This window comes from Archocentrus centrarchus, chromosome 14, assembly GCF_007364275.1.
Source record: "Archocentrus centrarchus isolate MPI-CPG fArcCen1 chromosome 14, fArcCen1, whole genome shotgun sequence".
Taxonomy (NCBI): Eukaryota; Metazoa; Chordata; class Actinopteri; order Cichliformes; family Cichlidae; genus Archocentrus; species Archocentrus centrarchus.
In genome coordinates this window covers 13,207,375-13,228,462 of record NC_044359.1, presented here as the reverse complement: position 1 = coordinate 13,228,462, position 21,088 = coordinate 13,207,375, and the positions used below count along the sequence as shown (strand labels likewise).

Here is a 21,088-nt window from a genome sequence, read left to right as displayed (position 1 = left end):
GTGCATAAATGTGGATATGGAACAAAACAATAAAAAATACAACTTTAATTGTCAATTTGTAATTTGATGTTTCAGAGCTGAAAACTAAAACTACTCCTAGAAGGAGCCCATCTTCTGCCCAGTATGTATCAACCAGTGTTAATTTCATTGACGAACTATTTTCGTCATAGTTTTCGTCAACGACCCTTTTTTTTCACGATGAAAACGAGACGATTTATTACTAAATAAAAACTACCTAAAACTACCATCGAAATTAATTGACACTTTTGTCAACGAATGAAAACGAGACGAAAATGCCTGGCGAAATCCAATCAGAGCTGATTAAATTTTGTGACAGGGCGGGACAAGTTAGGAAAGCATCCAATCAAACGCACAGTTGCACAAATTTGATCTAAACCCGGGAAGACCAAACTAACCTGTGAATTTTTCAGGCAGAGCAGGCCTACTCATCAATATTTTATTATTATGCTCAATAAACAAGGTCAGGTAAATAAAGGTGTTGTTTGTTCAATATGTTTGTGTGTGTACTGATCTTTCAAGCATTAATAGTATTCCATAACTTTTATGCATGTTTAATTTTGTGTAAGTGTGTATAATAACTAATTCAAGGGAACTGAAGAAACAGCATTTACATTTTACACCCTTCATATTTTAGTCGACTGAATCAACTGTAGATTTAGTCGACTATATTCTTACGCTAATTAGTCGACTAAAACTAGACTAAAACTATTTAGATGGCTAAATTATAACTAAAAATAAATTACATTTTCGTCAGAAAACTATGACTAAAACTAAATCAAAATTTGCTCTCAAAATTAACACTGGTATCAACGTACTGTAAACCTGAGGGAGGGCGAGTGACCGAGACACAGCGTGTGAAAACATGCCCAGAGACACACTGTGTCAAGAAAGAAAGAAGGTTGTGAATAAGATTTCAGGCAGTGCACTCGGTGTTATTTCCTTATCTAAAGGCCACAACACAATCAGGAAGACACCACTTGAGTATGAGTAGAGAAACTGGACGCCCAGGAGATACTGATAGATTTATTACCAAGGCACATGAGTGTGTGTGTGTGTGTGTGTGTGTGTGTGTGTGTGTGTGTGTGTGTGTGTGTGTGTGTGTGTGTGTGAGTGTGTGTGTGTGTTTTGTGCACAGAGAGGGTGAGACAGGACAGAGAGAGTCATCCAGCAGCAAGTGTGTGACGGTATCTGTGCCTCTAATTGTGCAGCTCTATTGTAGTGGAACCAGAAAAGACAGCTCTGTTTCCCTGGGAGATAATTAAGGGCTGGACCCATCAGGAACTATTGGACAGAGGAGGAAAGACACACACATACACACACATCACAGTGACTCAGAGTGTGTTGAGGGTGCTGGTAATAGCAGTGATAACAGGTTACATTTAAAGAGCTTTTCACAGTTTCATGCCTTTAACTCCTCCTTGCGATGATCCCTCGACCCCCGACTTTGTAATTCCTCATTTTTGCTTTTCTTTTTTCTTTTCTTCCTCTCTCTCCCTGCTTTTCCCACCCCTACCCATTTTTATGTCCATTTTTTCCTCATTGTTCCTCAATTCTCTCCTCTTTAATCTCCTTATTTTCTCATTTGTCCACCCGACTCTCTCTCCCACTCACTGCCCCCTGCTTCTCTCCAGGTGGTTGTATCAACTACGGTGAGCGTGGAGGGACACGTCCTGTCAGTTTCTGACAACATGTTCGTCCACAACAACTCGAAACACGGTCGACGGGCCCGCAGGCTCGATCCTGTGGAGGGAACGCCGTCTTACCTAGAACACGGTAACCCTGGAGTGTGTGTGTGCACGCGTGTGTGTCTGTGAAAGCATAAGCAGCATGGCCACCAGATGGTTGATGGTTTAATCCTATCAGGTGATTCCTGCCCCTCCATCTGGCTAATCCAACTCACTACACACATAGTGCATGGTGTGGTGCTCTGTGTGTGTGTGTGTGTGTGTGTGTGTGTGTGTGTGTGTGTGTGTGTGTGTGTGTGTGTGTGTGTGTGTGTGTGTGTGTGTGTTTGTGTGTTGCTGGGTCTAATATCATTATGCTTTTTTTCATACACAAAGCCAGACTAAGGGGTGTTGTTGTAATTCAGCTGCATACTGATAATCACACACACACACACACACACACACACACTTAGACTATGATGAGAGCTGGTTTTTGACAGACAGGTTTTTGTTGTTATGATATGGGATTGGATCATATGAGCTTAAACACACAATACTCAGTAATATTGAAGTGACATAAGCTGACTGTATCCATTCTGTTTGAAGTCCTGTGTTGCATACCAACACGTCTGTGTGTGCTTTTATCTATGTAAGATCATTAGTTTCAGAAATGAACTGTCCTAATCTCATGCCAGTCAAGCTTTGGGATAAACAAACTGTAAATACACAATCCAGACTGTCTCCAAATCATGCTTTTAAACTGCCTTCAATCAGCAATAAGGGAGAGTTACACAATAAAACACGACTCTTTTAAAAAAAAAAATCTGTTATTAGCAGTAAATAGAAACTAATTAAGTGCTGAGGGTTCAGAGCTTTCAATATTGTTTAAGTTTTGGTTAAATTCTGTTATTATGACAGTCTATTCTTTCCCAGATGTCAGTATGCACTCAAACACTCCTCGGAAACATAATAAACAATGTTTGCAACTGAACTGTTTTGCAAATGAGAAGAACCCAGAGGCTTTACTTGAAACTTCAGTGCTTGTTTCCTGTTTTTAATCATTTTACTCAGCAGAAATATTTACAAGGGGAAACCCTTTTGCACAAGGACCCATTGAAAAGGACTCGGTCTTTGAATCTGCAGTGTTTTCAGTGTATAAGTGTGACGATCTGGAACGTAGCCAGAATCCACGGGTGTAGCAGGATGAATTATGAGGTGCAGATGCAACAGGATGACAGAGCTTCAAGCCAGATTTCCCCTCCAGTTTACAGACTGATTTGTGTTTTTCTGCAATAGTAATAAAGTTAAAATTTCATGTCTTTTTCAGCTGCTATTTATTTCAGATACATGTTAAATGCCAAAAGTATTTAATAGCTGCTTTTTTTTCCTCCTTCACTCCTGGCTCTAATCATGCTCCCATCTATTCCCCCCACAGGAGCAGCACCCTGTATTAAAGCCATCAGTCCCAGTGAGGGGTGGACTACGGGAGGTGCTACTGTCATCATCATAGGAGACAACTTCTTCGATGGTCTCCAAGTAATCTTCGGTACCATGCTGGTTTGGAGCGAGGTCAGTTCAGCAGGAGTCATCATCCCGTCCCAATGTTTTTTCAACCCCTCGACTGTGTGTTTTTGCCCCCGGAGCTTTGGAAGTAATTCAATATGAAAACACACTTTTCGTCATGGTCAGGCTCTTAACTGTGTGCGATCGTGTGCGTGTGTGTGTGCGTGTGTGTGTGTGTGTGTGTGTGTGTGTGTGTGTGCACACGTGTGTGTGTTAATGTTTGTCTAAATGAGGTTTGGCTCCCTAATGAGTCCCCACCAACAAGCGACCGCCGCCCCTCTCTACCTTCCTCACCCACACTCCCTCTGTCTCTTTCTCTCCGGAATACTGATCAAATCAGCAGATTTTGATAGCCATCGGCTTAATGCTCATAAAAACACTCCCTCTCACACACACAGCTCACTATCATACTTTTCCCCAGTTCCACTCCTCTACTGAATGTTTATTTGTCTTCTGACTCCACTCACCGTGTGTGCCGAGCGACCGTGGCTCTTTTCCAACAACAACAGTGTCTGTGTGTGTGTGTGTGTGTGTGTGTGTGTGTACACACTGGCATACATGGATGGGTGTTTGTGTGTGTGTTAAGAGCTGAGGGGTTTGTTTACAGTGTTGAGAGCCGCACTTACACACACTAACATGTGTACAGAGTCTCAGTTCAGTTCAAACTGACTCAGCTCCTCATTCCAGCCTTCGAATGGATTTTGGCCAACCAAATGCTTCATTTGCACTCAACCTGATTATTGATTCTGAAGCAAGAAAACACAGTTTGAAAAGGTCTGTTGGTGGAAAGTGATTACATATTTGCCAAGTTGGGTTTGTATCTCTCCATCCTGTCTAGTGTTTTTTCACAAACCTTAATATATATATTGTATATATTTTGAAAATCATCCATAAAAATGTGATTAATTTTTTATGTTTTCTCAAATGTGGCTCAAAACAAAGATTTGTCTTCCTCCTGGTATCAACAGAGATGCTGGGAGGTCAGATTTTAGTCATGGTAGCTTGTTCATTTGTATTTTTATTTTTATTTATTTCAAACTTGTGGTCCATTTCAGACTGTGAAACATTGTGGAGCGATTCTGTCATCATCATTCATTGAGGTTTGCCAGCATTCGTTAATGCAGAGCTCTCCCGCCACAGCATTTCAATCAGGTTGAGGTCTGGATTATGTCTCGGCCATTGCAACAATTTGATGCTTCTCATTTTCTGTTCTGGGATCATTGCCTTGTTTTGTCCATCTTCTTTCGCTTATCCAATCAGGGTGGCGAGTAGGCCGAAGCCTATCCCAGTTGTCACTGGGCAATAGGCAGTTTATGCCAGGGACAGATCGCCAGTCTGTTACAGGGCTAACACAGAAACACAGAGAGACAGACTCACACTCACATTCACATCTATGGCCACTTTAGAATCACCTGTTAACCTAACATGCATTTCTTTGGACTGTGGGAGGAAACTGGAGAACCAGGAGAGAACCCACATAAGCGCAGGTGGAACATGCAAACACCACACAGAACAGGCCCCAGCCGGCCAGTGGATTCAAATCCAGGGCTTCCTTGCTGTGAGGTGATGGTGCTAACCACTCCACCGCTGTGTCACCCCCATTATTGTTTTGCTGCATGACCCAATTTGTGTCAAGCTTTAGCTGTAGGACAGATGGCCTCACTTTTGACTCTAGAATACTTTGGTATACAGACGACAATTACTGCGAAGTGCCCAGGTCCTGTGGCTGCAAAAAAAAAAAAGAAAAAGCCCAAGTCATCACCCCTCCACCACTGTATTTGACAGTTGGTATGAGGTGTTTGTGCTTTATGACCAAACATCTCCATTATGGTTTTGTCTGTTCCAGAAGTCTTGTGGTTTGTTCAGATGCAGTTTTGCAAACCTAAGCTGTGCTGCCATGTTCTTTTTAAAGAGAAGAGGCTTTCTCCTGTCAACCCTTCCAAACAAGTTATACTTGCTCAGTCTTTTTCTAATTGTGCTGTCATGAACATTTGATGTGCTAACTGAGGCCTGTGGAGTCTGAGATGTAGCTCTTGGTTTTTTTTGCAGTTTGTCTGAACCTTTCATGGTCTGACCTTGGGGTTAACTTGCTGAAACCACTCATGGCAAAATTGTGGCATTGTGTTAACACACACCTGGAGGCTCCAGACATGCAAACTGCCAAAACTTCTGCTTTTCAGTGAATAAAGTACATTTGATTAGCAGCATTTTTGTTTGTTTGTTTATTTGTTTGTTGGTGGAGATATTTTTTAATGAATAGAAAAGGCCTGGCTACACAAAATTAAGGCTTCCAGATGCTGTATTGTACTGATGCATAATACTTCAATCTTCTTAATACTCTGTTCCTTCCTCTTCTAGCTGATTACACCACATGCCATCCGGGTGCAGACACCTCCCAGACACATCCCTGGGGTTGTAGAGGTCACTCTGTCTTACAAGTCTAAACAGTTCTGCAAAGGCACACCAGGGAGGTTCATATACACAGGTAGGTTCAAAGAACACACTAACATACACATACAATACCATACATTTTTGCATTGTCTTAACTGAAATTCGTATGGTGCTTTTTTTTTTTTCTTCTGCTAATACAGAAACTATCTAATTTGTCATTGTTGGTTTTTGGAAAGGCATGTTTGCATAAACAAGAGCCTTTGCATGTGTTTTTGTGTGTGTACATGTTAGAGAGAGACTGTGTGTGTGGTGTGTGTGTGTGTGTGTGTGTGTGTGTGTGTGTGTGTGTGTGTGTGTGTGTGTGTGTGTGTGTGTGTGTGTGTGTGTGTGTGAGAATAACATCTATGAGTTGCAGTTCACTCTCAGGCCAGACAGTGTTGAACTAATGACTGTAGATTAGTCAACATTAACGACCCACACTGGTTAGAATGTTGCCATAATCAGAGGCTCGTTAAAACCAGCTACAATTAAACAGTCTGCTCTTTATAACCCTCCATACTGAAACTATTAGTGAAATCATCCAGAACACCCAGTTTACTAACACACATTAAACACACACACAAACACACACATTTCTGACCGGATTGTTGACTTTGAATGAGCATTTTCCTGCTAAACAGAGTAGACCAGAAAAAGGAGCGAAAGCGTGTGTGTGCATGTGTGTGTGTGTGTGTGTGTGTGTGTGTTATTTTGCACATATATGTGGAAATGAATGGAGGTGATGTGATGTCTGGTATTGATCTGCTCAACATGGCTCCATCACACCATAATGATGACGTCATTCACAGATTCACAGACGGGGAGAAAAAAAAAGAAATGTAGCTGCCATAGAAATTCTTTGGGTCTCAAGACATTTATACTGACGCCAGCATTACAAGAGGATTTAAACCTGATCAATGAAGATGAAAAAAGTTAGTTTCACCGTTGGGGCTGAGTACATAAAAGCTTTAATATTTCCTATTCAAAATGTGAAAAGAAAATGATGCACTCTGCATTTTTCTGAAAAAGGAGAGACAAGCTTAATGTATGTTGTATATTTTATTAAAATAAGCTCGATGTGCATTTCATGAAAATGCAAAACAAAAAGTCACTTATAAAGAACAGATAGCGCCATAAAAGAGCTTAAATGGCAGACCAACAATAAAGTTTTTGTTAGTTTTAAGGACAGAAATGTCAAGTGATGTGAGTTAAGTGTTATTTTTTAGTAGGTAGTTCCTTTGTAAGATATTCTTACTTCAGCATTCTTCAGTCAAAACATCTTTGTGACCCTGGGGCTAGCTGGCTGGTAATTGGTCCGTCTGGCGTCTAACTGCTTCTCCTATTGGGCAGAGATGACCCTGCCGTGACCTTGCGATTGGCTGATGGCTTCAACATGTGACCCAGGAAACGCGATCCGTTAGTGCGGTTGCCTGATCCCGCCTCGAGGTTGACTCCTTGCTAGAAGTCACTGGTGAAAGGTCACGCTGGTGAAAGCTGATTGGCTGTTGTGGCTTTTCAGCGCTTAAGCTGTGGTTGCCTCTGGGTGTAAGGGCTGTGCAATTAAACATGCTCACAAGAACACATATGCAAAAATGCACACACACACACGTAAACACACGCAAAGCCACACTTACATGGGGTCATGTCTCACACAACTTACCACACACACTTTCAAACAGGGGCAGGAGTTTAAAGTAATTGTAAATCAGAGTGATGTGAGGGAAAGATGGTGACTAGTCTGGTAAACAGATGGTCTACCACATATGTATAAACACACACAGAAACACACACACTCCACATACACACACACACGCAGATGCACATGGTGCCGTATGGCTGCCTCATCTGCCCGATGGGAAAAATTAACATTCTCGACATCACACACTATAAACTATAAACACACAAAGGTACAAAGTGACAATCAATAAATGCTTACACGCGCACTGGCATTATAAACACACATGTGGGCACACACTCATAGAAAGAGATGATTTATTATCAACAGCTGAACAGAAAATTCCTTAGCTCAGAAACTTTTAGTGAAAGTTGAGAAATTGTGACAATTTTAGACTTTTCTTCTCTTTTCCAAGCAATTTCACTTTTATTTTGGAGAGAGATTTTTTTTTTTTTTAAAAAGCTAGAGATGCATGGTCGGGGTGGGGGTTCGGGGGTGAAACCAGATAGTAAAGTATTGATCCACTCATAAGTGGATCACACATATACTCATACACACATGCAGATACACCCATGTACACAGGCACATATACAAACACACAAAGTCACAGAGAGAGGATGAGCTGGGGAGAAAGAGATCTCATCTCATAAGGGGAAGAATGAAGCAATAATTCAGTGGTATTGAACTGCTGGCTGGCCAGAGAATCAATATCACCACACCTCCTGTTCTCTTCCTCCTCCTCCTCCTCCTCTTCTTCTTTTTCTGCTTTTACATCAGCCCTCTCTGTCCTTTCACCCACCCAGTTTCACCCTTTTCCCTCCCCTCCCTGCTCTCTCACCCAGTTGTTTTTCCTCTTTCTACGCATTCTTTTGCTTCACCACCACCAAACGATAACTAGAAAAACATCGCCATTTTATAATAAATGCACATGAGAAGTCCTAGACATACATCTTTTGTGCTTTTGTACACTTTGCCACCACCTCCTTGTCCTTTCTTCTGTCTTCCTCCTCTGTTCCCAGTTTATTGTGAAACAGGAGTGGATGGCCTGTCCTCATGAAACTTCAATGAGTATTGATCTGATGGCAGCTCTGGACTCTGAGAAGAACTAGGCTGGAGGATGGAGGAAAGATGGAAGAATGGATGGACAGATAAAAGTGGCAGAAGGTGTAGTTAAGAAAAAAGGAAGGAGATGAAGCGGAAGAGAGTGGGAGGAGGGGAGGGGTAAAAGGGAGCAGGAGGGAGTCATGCAGAGATGGTTTCACGGGTGGAAGGGTGGCAGAATTTGTCGAGATGAAACGAGTTCAAGCTTCAGTGTCACCAAATCATCCACTCTCTTGAAGTTGTCTTGCTGTTTTTAGACCCTTCACTGACACAACTGACTGCTTCATATTGATACAGTGCTGTGAAAAAGTATTTGCCCCTTCCTGATTTCTTATTTTGTATCTTTGTCATACTTACATGTTTCAGATCATCAAACAAAGATAACCTGAGTAAATACAAAATGCAGTTTTAAAGGATGAGTTCATTTATTAAGAGAAAAAACAATCCAAACCTACCTGGGCCTGTGTTAAAAAGCAAGTGCCCCCCCTCCCCTTGTTAAATCATGTGATTAACCATATTTTTTAGAAAGCTGAGTTCCCAAAAACATCTCAGTGATCCCCCCCGATGAGACAGAAGTTTAGCTTTTTGGAAGGTTTGAGTCCCGTTACATTCTGGCATACAAGTAACACAGCATCTCATAAAAAGAAAATCATACCAACAATCAAACATGGTGGTGGTGCTGTGATGGTGTGGAGCTGCTTTGCTGCCTCGGGACATGGATGACTTGCCATAATTGATGGAACCATGAATTCTGCCTCTACCAGAAAATCCTGAAGGATGCCCTGAAGCTCAAACGCACTTAGGTTAAATTAGACTGAGATGTTTTGGCATGACCTTAAACAGGCCGTTCATGCTTGAAAACCCTCCAGTGTGGCTGAATTAAAACAATTCTGTAAAGAAGAGTGGGCCAAAATTCCTCCACAGTGGTGTGAAAGACTCATTGCCAGTTATCACAAACGCTTGATTCCAGTCGTTGCTGCCAAGGGCGGCACAACCAGTTATTGGGTTTAGGGGGCGACAGAGGTTTTTCACAGAGGTTCGTTTTTCCCTCTCCGTTCCTGAATGAAATCATCATTTAAAAAAACTGTGTTTTGTATTTATCTTTGTCTAATATGAAAATTTGTTTGATGATCTGAAACATTTAAGTGCGACAAATAAAAAGCTAAGAAATCAGGAATGGAGTAAATGCTTTTTTCACAGCACTGTATGTCCTTACTTCACCAACAAAACTGGAATATGGAAACACTGCTATTACCGATGTCTTTTATAGCTGATGTGTAATCAATTGGAGGACCTCTGCTCACTGATACTGTTTCTGTGCATGAAGAAATGGTTCGGGAATCCTAAACGTTTGGTTTCAAAATGTGCACACACTCTGTACATATAACACGGAGCTTCATGAATCCATAAATACCCAAACATTCAGCTTTAAAAACGTATAGTTCTATTAATAAAGAGTCAGTTGGAGATACTTGAGGCCAAAGGCACTGAAACCACTCAAAGTCATGCTTTTGTATATGTGTGCATGAACTTGTGTGTGGGGGTGTGTTATATTACAGTTGGCATCGTCTCTAGAGATGTACAGAGACTGTGGATCTGACACTGGCAGTTAATTTTGACAGTTGATATCCCACCGACTGTTAGGCAGCTGTTTTTGTAATTTTTGTTTTTCTCAACCATGACTAAGTTTAGTTTTTGTTTTTATTAGTTTTTAATGCTTAAACACAAGTTCTCTTTACTGTTTTCACCACCTCTCACCTGATTTTATTCTCTTCTTCTTCTTTTATTTCTTCTTTTTTTCTTCTGTTCACTTTGACCTACTTCCTTCCAGACCACTCCATCATGTTCACATATTTATCATATGTGAATCTTAAAATCATATTTTGTCCAAAAACTTTCCTTGGAGCAGGGAGAAGTATTGTACATGACAGTTTAACATCTGCTGTTTTTATAGCTCACAATTTATGAAGTTATCTTGCTAACAAATTGCGGTTTAGGACATAACAGAAACCAGAAACTTGGGCGTGATGTGATAATAAAATAGACATATATCTAAAACACACACACACATACACGCTCAAAAAAAAAACTAGAAAACAACACAAGAAATTCAGCTGCAACTAATTTAATAGCGCTGGATGTGGAAAGTACCCGATATCACTGCAGCTGCACACTTGGACATCATGCACGTGCAGACACACCCTCTGCAACCCACACCTACTGTGCATCTATTCATCTATCAATCTGTCTTTCGCTTTTATTCTTCACTTTTTCTCATACACATGCAGCAACTCAAGCACACATGGGTTCAAAAATGGGGTGAAGACATATGTTCAGTGCATATAAATAAACACAGGAACACATGAAAACCTTTAAAACCGTCATTCTGACTGGCAGAGTTTTCATGTCTCTACTTGATTGACATATTGATTGTGTAAAGACTGCAGAGGGATGTAACTGGAACATTAAAGTGAACACTAAACGTTCTTTAAAACCCTGTAGATTATACAGCTTCAGTGGTATTATCATACAAATGCTTTTGACTCCATTAGACACCAGGTTTTTCCTTCCCTGCACATACTTGCATTAACTGCCTGCGCTCTATCAGGTTTGCTACCATTCAAAACGACAGTGTGATATCAGTCACATCCCCAGATTAAATGCCCATGTTTTACAGTATGTATATGTTTATTGTAGATGTACTTAGCATAATTACTTTTTTTTTTTTTTTGGTCCAGGTTGTCACATGAAGTGCTGAGTTCTAATATATAAGGGCAACACAAATGGGGTTTGTGCAACTCAGAGCACTGAAACTTTGCATACAAAAACAGACTTTTTTGGCATTCCCTCCAGAGTGCATCACAGATGTAACAAATAATCCTAACCCTACGCAAGGCAACTGTAGATACCACAAACAGTGGTGAAGAAATACACTCACTGGCCACTTTCTCAGGGACACATGTTCAACTGCTCATTTAATGCAACATCTAGTCAGCCAAACACATGGCAGCTGCTTAATGCCTTCAGGCATGTAGATGTGGTCAAAACCTGCTGAAGTTCAAAGTGAATAAAGGTGATTTAAGTGACTTTGAACATGGCATGGTTGTTGGTGCCAGACAGGTTGGTCTGACTATTTGAGAAACTGCTGATCTACTGGGATTTTCCCACACAACCGTATTTATGGTTTACAGAGAATGGTCTGAAAAAGAGAAAATGTTGATACCAGAGGTCAAAGCAGAATGGCCAGACTGCTTTGAGCTGATAGGAAGGTAACAGTAACTCAAACAAACACTCGTTACCACCAAGGTATGCAGTGGTTTATCTGTAAATGCACAACATGTTAAACCTTGAAGAACCTTGAATAGGCTACAGCAGCAGAAGACCGCATTGGGTGCTACTCCTGTTGGGTAATAACAGGAAACTGAGGGTACAAGTCACATGGGCCCACCAAAATTGGACAATAGATGACTGAAAAACTTTGCCCAGTCTGATGAGTCTCCTTTTCTGCTGCAGCATTCAGATGGTAGGGTCAAAGTTTGGTGTTAACAACATGAAAACATGGATCCATCCTGCCTTGTGTCAATGGCTCAGGCCGATGGTGGTAGTGTAATGATGTGAAGGTCACCGTTACACCACCTGGGCACAGTGGGGCCTTTTTCAGTCACGATCCCTCAAGCTTTAGTAGCAACTGAGCATTGCTTAAACACCACAGGCTACCTGAGTGTTGTTGCTGACCATGTTCATCCCTTTATGACCACACTGTACCCATCTTCTGATGGCTGCTTACAGCAGGATAATTCGCTTTATCACAAGACTGAAATCATCTCAAAATGGTTTCTTGAACATGACAATGAGTTCACTGTACTCAAATGCCCCCCCCAGTCAGCAGACCTCAATCCAATAGCACACCTTTGGGATTTGGTGGAACAGGACATTCATGCTGTGGATGTGCAGCTGACAAATCTGCAGCAACTGTGTGATGCTGGTACGTCAATATGTACCAAAATCTCTGAGGAATGTTTCCAGCACTTTGTTGAATCTGTGCTATGAAGAATTATGGCAGTTCTGAAGGTCCACTCGGTACTAGCAAGGTGTACCTAGTAAAGTAGTAGTCCCATGTGACACCTAGAGTATACATAAAAGTAACAAATGTACATTAGCCTGTCACAGTGACCCTTGTTGTTGTTCTCTTACATGCATCTGATTTCAGCTTTAACGCTGCACTTTTTCCTCAGAGCTCACAAAGTTTTGTAAATTTTAAAATCTGAAATGGATCATTCAGGATTTAACAGCATTCTGCTGAAGAACATCCACAGTAGTTGCTGAGAGATGCATTTTCCTCAGTTACACTTTCCCATCCAGAATTTGAACTGCTGACCTTTCAGTCACAAGCCCTCTTCTCTAACTTCCAGGCGTCTGTTGGCTCATGCTGAGCAGGTTCATTATTTTCCAACCCAGTTTTGCCAAAAAAAAAAAAAAAACCTTCTTGATACCAGCATGAAGCATTGGGAACAAAATGTCACAAAATGGGATGTCATCCTCTCTCCTCTCTAGTGAGATCTCCCCCGCTGATTGCCACAGATGTTGTGATTCTGTCTGTTTATGCACACTCAGGCTGAACACCAGCAACAACAGCATTAAAGGTGCAACATGTACTACTTTAACACCAAAGTCTTTTTGAATAAAGGATAACATATTTTGGCTTATCATTAATCTGCTGAATCACAGGAGGGTGAAATGATGAATGGGAAGGCCTCACACAAATATGAATTTGTCTAATTTTCTCCCAGGAAACACACATTATTCTGCTAAATGTAAATCTTGTAGGAAAGTCATGGATTTTCCTGATGACTTAAGGCCAGAGGTGAGAGTCAGCTCTGTTTTTACCTCTCACAGTTCATGGCCAGTCTCTAGTTCTACATTTTACAGTATATGACACCAGTGGGATTTTGCTGGAAATCAGCAAAATTGCTTCAGACCGTAAAAGTGGTTAAAAACACATGGGAAAAAAAAAAAGTTGACATTTCTAGACAGATGGTGGAAATAAAAAAGTGAAAGGCTGATGGAAAATCTTATCATACATGTGCAGCGTATAAAGAAAAGTGATAAATAAGCCAGAACATTCTTGTTGTGACAGGAAGCAATTGGGCTTGTGGTCAAATGATTTTAAGAGGCTGTAATCTTTATTTTTATGGTTTTAAAAAATGGATTACATGACTTGCATGTCTATCAGGTTGTTTGCTTGGATTAACCAAGAGATCAAGCCTTTGAACTTCCCCTCATTATAATGTATGCCAGCTACATATACAGTAGCAGGCAGCTACAGAGAAACAGAAAAGCTACAGAGAAACAGAAAAACCCTGAAATTATGACCCACAATGTCTAATTGAGGACTAAAATATTTAGATTTGTCCTTTTCAAGTGTCGGCTGTGTGGCAGGCAGGGCTGGACCCCAAAGCAGTAGAACTCAAAAACAGCTTTAATGCTGGAGGCTTTTATAATGTTCAAAAATGACAAAATAAAAAAGTATAGAATCCCAATCCAAGGCAGGGAGTGTCCATAATAAAAAACCTTGGAGCACCTGAAGGGAAAACTCAAAAGGAGGGCAAACATACAGCCAAAGGGAAACACTATGATGCAACAAAGAACTAAACAAGACAGGCAATATATACACACAAGGTAAGGGGAGCGCAGGTGATCAAAATTACACTGATAAAACAAGGAAAGCAAAACCAATCACAAGGCACATGAAACAGGACACTATCACAATAAGACAGGAAATGACCAACACTGGAACACAGACTCACACATCCAAACTTGACACCAGGACAGAACGACAAAACAACACAGCTGGCTTCACACATGAGAGGCTGAGGATAAAACACAGAGACAGGCAAGGATAGGGTAGACGCAGAAACAGAACATGGACTTGACACAACACAGCAAATAAAACTAAAGATAGAACGCATAAGACAAGGGACAAGACAAACACTGGAACACCGAGACATGGGGATCACCTGAAGAACAAAGGGAAACAAGAATAAATACAATAGTTACAACTACAACAAACTAAGGATCAAAACCCAAAAGCAAACTCCGAAAACAGAAGAAATATAACAATGAAAAAACCAAAACACTTTGCAAACGGCCCAGGACCATGACAGTCTTTGCCAGAGGAATATTTTAGCACAGCAAATCTAAGGCCTTAGTCACACTGGCCTGCTAGGGAAAAATACTGTATGTATCCCCCCCACTGGTTGGCGAGTGGTTGTTGGAGGATGTCCCAAAGAGGATGCAGCACCAAAGTTCTTCTTGTGATTGTCACTAGCAGATCACACATAGTTTGCATGGAAGAGCCAACTTGTCTGCAAACATTCACGATTTGTCTGATTTTCTCCCAGGAAACACACATTATTCTGCTCCGAGGAGCTGTGAAACTTCAAAAAGTGTGCGAGTAAAAGCCGTTTGTTACTACAGAAACCAACAGGTTGTCTTGGTGAGGTTTTAATTTGCCTTTGCTAAGGAGTCAAACAACAATATAGAGGGCAGCAGCAGTCTGCATAGCATTTGATAAAGAATTATAGCAAGCACAGACTCATTTATAAACACGTTATCTGTCCAATGTGGATACAGAATACAGTCAGAACATTCTGTGCAAAAGCTAACGTGTGGAAAGATTACATGGAGACAGAATAAGCTAATATTGAGCCTTCCATTCATTCATCTTGGCACAGAGAAGTAGCAGCATCTTACATTTTTTCCACTACATGTTTCAAAAGCCACATCTCAGAATTCGGACTTTTTTTTCTCAGAACTATGAAAAACATCTGAATTCTGAGCAAAAAGACCATAATCCTCTACAGAACCGAATTTGCACAGTCATAAAATTCAAAGGTAATGAAGAGCCATAAATTGTTTTCCCCTCCTGTTAAGCGCTAACTGGTGTACATATTAGAGCATTCAGCAGCTGAAGAGCTCGTACTGTAATGTATTTCAGGAGTTGGTGGAGGTCCACACTGATAGAGAACATTGGACACATATATAATGTGTAAAGTGGCACTTCTTGTTGACAACTTTGCTGTATGAATTTAAAGATGGTGATCCAGAGTTGTGTCTACAGCTTGTTTCTGTTGCCACTGATTGGCTGAATAAACAGTTGATGCAGGTGTAAAGTTGAAAGATTTAAATTACTGAGTTATGGGTTTATGTCAGAAAACTTTCCAGTTACACCCACAAGTGCAATATGATGTCATCTCTGGAGATGGACTGTTTCCAGTTATTCTCAGGAAATTTCCATATTACTTATTCCCTCTGTTTCTGTTGCTCTGTGTCTCTTGCAGCATTAAATGAACCTACCATCGACTATGGTTTCCAGAGGCTACAGAAGGTCATTCCTCGACACCCTGGTGACCCTGAGAGGCTGCCAAAGGTACTGAAACAGTTCACATTCACATTTTGCCAATTTATACAACAACTCATTGGACTTAGAATAAAAAACAACTTGCCTTTTGTTTTGGGGGCTGTTTCAAAGGGACAGAAACTGTAGCTCTACAAAGATATAATTCCTTCCACCGGGTTATACTCAGCTGAGAACAAGTGGAAAAAAAGCATTTTATGTTTGTTTTGTTTGTTGTATGTACTTTTTTTTTCTTATGGGAATATGTGTTTTCAAATCTCCTGTGGGCTGTTCTTTTACCTCTTCATGAACTCTTTGTGTGTGAGCTATTTAACTCCCCGTTTACAGGGTGAGTGTTTATATCTCTTCCAGATCGGGGAGTCATATCTGATTATTTGTTTATCAGCTGGAGATCAAGCAACTGTTTAAAGGTTCAGCAGATGTAAACAATTAACACCAAACGATGAGCTCTGCTTTGATACCAAACCCTGTCATCTTGCTCTGTACATGTTGACCTGTTTCAAGTCTGAAACTGTGTATCTGGGAAGGTGGGGGTCATGCCCCTGTAAACAGCTGCTGTTGATTGGTTCTCCATTCCTGCTGGAGCTAGTCCAAGATTGGCTGTCTTTGCTGTGACATCATCAAAGAATGGGCGCTGGTCATGATGTGATGGATGTGGCGATACTGTGGTGTCATCACGTTCATGGTGACACCCTGGATCCCACACATGTGTTATCAATCACATGTAGCGTGCGTTATCGCCACGGGAATGTATTCAATACATTACGCAATCAAACATAACTGGTGGATTCATTTCTTTCACTTATGGTATGGTAAATGTTGATTTTTAATCAAGCAATAATGAGCACATTGTTGCTTAGAAACTGGTAATAGGATGAGCATAGTGATAAATCTAATGAGACCGATGAAGGTAGATGATCCTTCATTTGTTGGGAATAGCTAAAAGCTCTGTTTTCAAGGCGGTTTAGCATAATTTATTATCTGTGGTCCATTTGTTGTTTGTTGTTTTGGACGGGGCAGATTGGAAAATGTGTTTTGTATTTCTAAGCGTTAACATAAACAGCAAAAATTGTGCAAAAAAGTTTTTGGAGTCAGGGATGGAGTGGAGGAATGATGCCAACCCATCAGAGAAGATTGAACTCTTTTAAAAGCTTTCCTGAGCCGGCCTGTCCTGTTTCAACTTACTATAAATGCAATAAGCACTGCAGAAAAACCAGTGCAGGAAATGAGACCTGCAACCTGAAGCGTGCGGTACCATAAGTGATGTTAGTAGGAGCTTCTGGTAAAGCCTGAGTCAGAGAAGTGACTGACTCACTTTTTCATGCAGAATCACACTTTCTGCATAATTTGTGAGCAGGAGACACACCCTGTTAACATGAAATACATGATGCTTCCAGCTTATTCTTTTTGTCTTTCAAATGAAATATAAAGGGAGGAAATAATCAACTTAGTCACCGCGTTTCTTATCAGATCATTTGACCTGAAAAATCTGTAATTGTTTGAGTTGAAGCTTTCTGTGAAACATGCTGGTAATTTAAAAAAATATGACACCTAGCAACAGTGGCTATTAATTAGTTAAATTTTGTTTTTTGTTTTGTTCTTTTTTTTTTTATGCGCATGCCACATGTGCATTTATTAATCAAAAAAATCTTCATGACAGGAGTGATTTAAACAAGCTGTTTAACAGTGAAACATTTAAAGGGGGAGTTAAGCAGTCTTGCCTTATCTCAGCCTTTGTTGACATTTTTTCTTTTTTTGGCTTAAGCTTGTCAGTTAAAATAAAACAAATGAGCACTATGAGCAAATAAATTTATCCATAAATACCTTAAGAACCAAATATTATCTCATCTGACCCCAAAACACCATAAACTATTTTTTCCCAGCCTGTTTTTTTTTTTTGTTTGTTTTTTTACTCCATCTAAACTGCTCAGGCTCATTTTTTGGGTGTCCCCAAAAAAACTGACATCATTTGAGATGTGAATATCTGAGTAACTACATGTCCCAGGCAAGTGAAATTACATAAGTTTCATGTTGAACAATGCAAGATTTATTTATTAAAATTCCAACAAGAAATTCAGAGGAATGCAGATTTTTTATAGTCGGTTTCACAAAGCTTCACAAACGTTAAATACACGCACCAGCTGTGATGCACCCAGTGGTGGCCAAAGTACTGACATTCTGTACTTAAGTAGAAGTACAAGTACTTGTGTTAAAAACTACTCTGGTAAAAGTTGAAGTACTGGTTCAACTTCTGTACTCAAGTAAAAGTAAAAAAGTACAGGCTCTGAAATCTACTCAAAGTAAGAAAGTAAAAGTAGCTCCTTGGAGGACGTTTCTACCTCTTTCTTACATCTTTTTCCATCTGAGTGAAGTTATCGCTCATTCTTTGCTCTCCCTTAAAATACAGCAGCTGTTCTTTTAGCTAGCAGGCACACTGTGTGACAAACTGCACACACTTTTTTTGTCCTCTACCTTTTCTGTCATTTATTTTCCTCACCGTTCTGGCGTGCAGCCTCTAAGTAAAGCGCAACTTCCTCTGGCTCTTTCCGGTCTCCGAGCGAGCGTTGCAGGAGCCTCTCCCTCTACCGTGTGGGGGTGTCTGTTCCCTCCCTGCCACCCTGTTGTTGCGACTTCCTAGAAAGAAACCGCTCACAATCAAAAGCCGGCTCCCGCACTGACCGGAAATGCAAATATTTCTCAGACGCGTTAAACCTAAAGTAACGAGCTTGTTTTGAAAATGTAAGAAGTAGACAGAACAGATACTTGTGTAAAAAATGTAGTGAGTAAAAGTAAAAAGTTGTCAGAAAAATAAATACTCAAGTAAAGTACAGATACCTGAAAAATCTACTTAAATACAGTAACGAAGTATTTGTACTTCGTTACTGTCCACCACTGGACGCATCACACGTCAGGTTTGTAGTCCAACTCACTGTAGCATGTCAATGTCCAAACCTGCTTTGGACATTGACATTTTCGAGAAAATTTTATTGAATTTTCTCGAAAATGCACGCCGCACACTTTTGTTTGACTGTGCTCGAGCATATTCTAACACACAAAATGCCATTTCATTTCCAGTGAACGCCCTTCTTCTTCAACCTGAACAGAAAATCATTAGAAGTTAAACTTGGTTAGTTTTTACACATTTAAAAAAAATTGATATCATTAGATTAGGAAATGATGCCAATTTATTTGGAGCACCCTGTACTTTCAGGCAAAGCTGCAGTCAGAGCAAACAAGTTGCTGCAAGTGCAACCAAAGTCATGCCATGGATTGATCAGGTATCACACTGAACCACCAGATGATACAGAGTTTAATTAGAGCCAAACATGAAGTATCTTCATGAAGTATCAACATGAAGTGTCTGTTCACAAAGGGCCGTGTCACACTTTCTTCAGGCACGGGGCAAAGGATGAAAAACATGGGAAACAGTTCAGATCACTTTTGAAATCAGACAACCAATGATTGACAAAAGATTGAGGAAAACAAGTCTATAATCCCACTCTCCCCCTCACCAGTGATGCTTTTGCATTCCTCTGAGCCTAACAGCACTGTGGAGCTAATTTACCATAAAAACATCATTCTGATGACAGAAAGCTTTTAAAGCAAGACTTTCTTTGAATACACCAGCCTGACATCTGACTGCTGTACTTTGTTATTAACTGTGTTATACCGTCAGTGCTCTCACTTTAGAACAAGGTTCCTCTCACATGCTTGTATCTGTTTCAGTGTGTGTGTGTGTGTATGTGTGTGTGTGTGTGTGTGTGTGTGTGTGTGTGTGTGGCCATTGCTGGGTAATTCATCATTTTGTAGCCATGTGGTCGATCAAACCCTAAGACTTCATTACTGCGACTCACTAGAGAGAGAGCGAGGGAGAGGGAGACTGCACATGGATTCGTCTTATCCATTATCGGGGTGCTGGATACATGCAAGAGCAGTGTATAAATGGTTATAATGTGTGTGAGAGTGTGCGTGTGTTTGGATGATAGACTATAGCGGGGGTGTTTCGTTTGGTGCCAGACTCACACACACACACACACACACACGCACTCTTGGCTGCTCATCCTGAGAATCGATCAGCCCATTTATCGAAGTTATAGGAGTTTGTTTCCAGCCCTAAAAAGAAGACAGACAGACAAACAGACGGGGCAGTGGAGTGTGTGAGAGGATTACCAGTGGACAGCCGATTCGATAATTGTTCAGTGAACATTCAGGGGATTTTGTTGGCTACACACACGCGCGCCAGTATTCAGCTGCCAGTTTGTGTCACTGTGATCTCTTCAGCATGCACCCATATGTGCATACACACTTTCTGTACACAGAAACACACATATGGACCGCAAAGCCTGAAGACATATAGGCTGTGTTTTCACTATCTTGGTTTAAACCTGCTGGGAATAGTCTGACATCACGAGCAGCTGCCTGTGACTTCTGTACTTTCATTGTGAAAAGTCAGGGACTTTTCTGCAGTGGTTGCCTTTTTTAACATTAACCTGGTTTTACTTTATGAGACCTGAATGATGGCTATGAGAATCATTCAGGTCGAAAATCAGATATTGATTTTTATTATTTGTTCTGATAATAATCCCAACTCTATATAAATGTTTAAAATTCAAGAGCCAAATTTTGCTATAAAACTGACCCACTGCTGGTCATATGTGTGGGTGAGTGGCTGGAGCAAGGAGCTGAAGAACCTGCTTGAATACACAGAGCGATCAGTCACCCCTTTTCACCCTGTGGTACCGTCTTCACTGTTGCAACAAATGTTAGGAAAAAAAATGCAATAATAATAATAATAATAATAATAGTCTTTTCGGGTCTTTAAATAGATTATAAAACCAAATGAATGAAAGGTTGTGTCTTTGCATGGATTGCAAGATTTTAACACCTTTATGTCCAAGAGGAATTTTGACAGGTAGGTGCATTTCCATCCACCTGTTGTTATGCACAATTTCAATGTGTGCATAAAAAAAGCCTGATTGAAATCACCAGAAATTCAGGCATATAGCATGAGGCGTACCAACAAGAACATATCAAGTAACTATGAAAAACATGATGCAGTATTTGTTAATCCGGCTTACACTCAGCAGAGAAGCGCATCTGATCTGCAGTGAGAAGCAGTATCCCTAAAATGTAGAAATGGTATAAGCATGATTCCATATGTCCATCCTGTTTTCTGCTTGGTTTTTCAGTGCTCAAGCGTAATTTTGCACACATGTC

The 21,088-nt window shown here is 40.6% G+C and overlaps 1 pseudogene; it reads left to right on the top strand.

Annotated features, from left to right (window-relative positions):
- The window catches only part of LOC115791778 (transcription factor COE1-like), a 92,704-nt pseudogene that overhangs the window by 61,226 nt on the left and 10,390 nt on the right, over window positions 1-21,088 (top strand).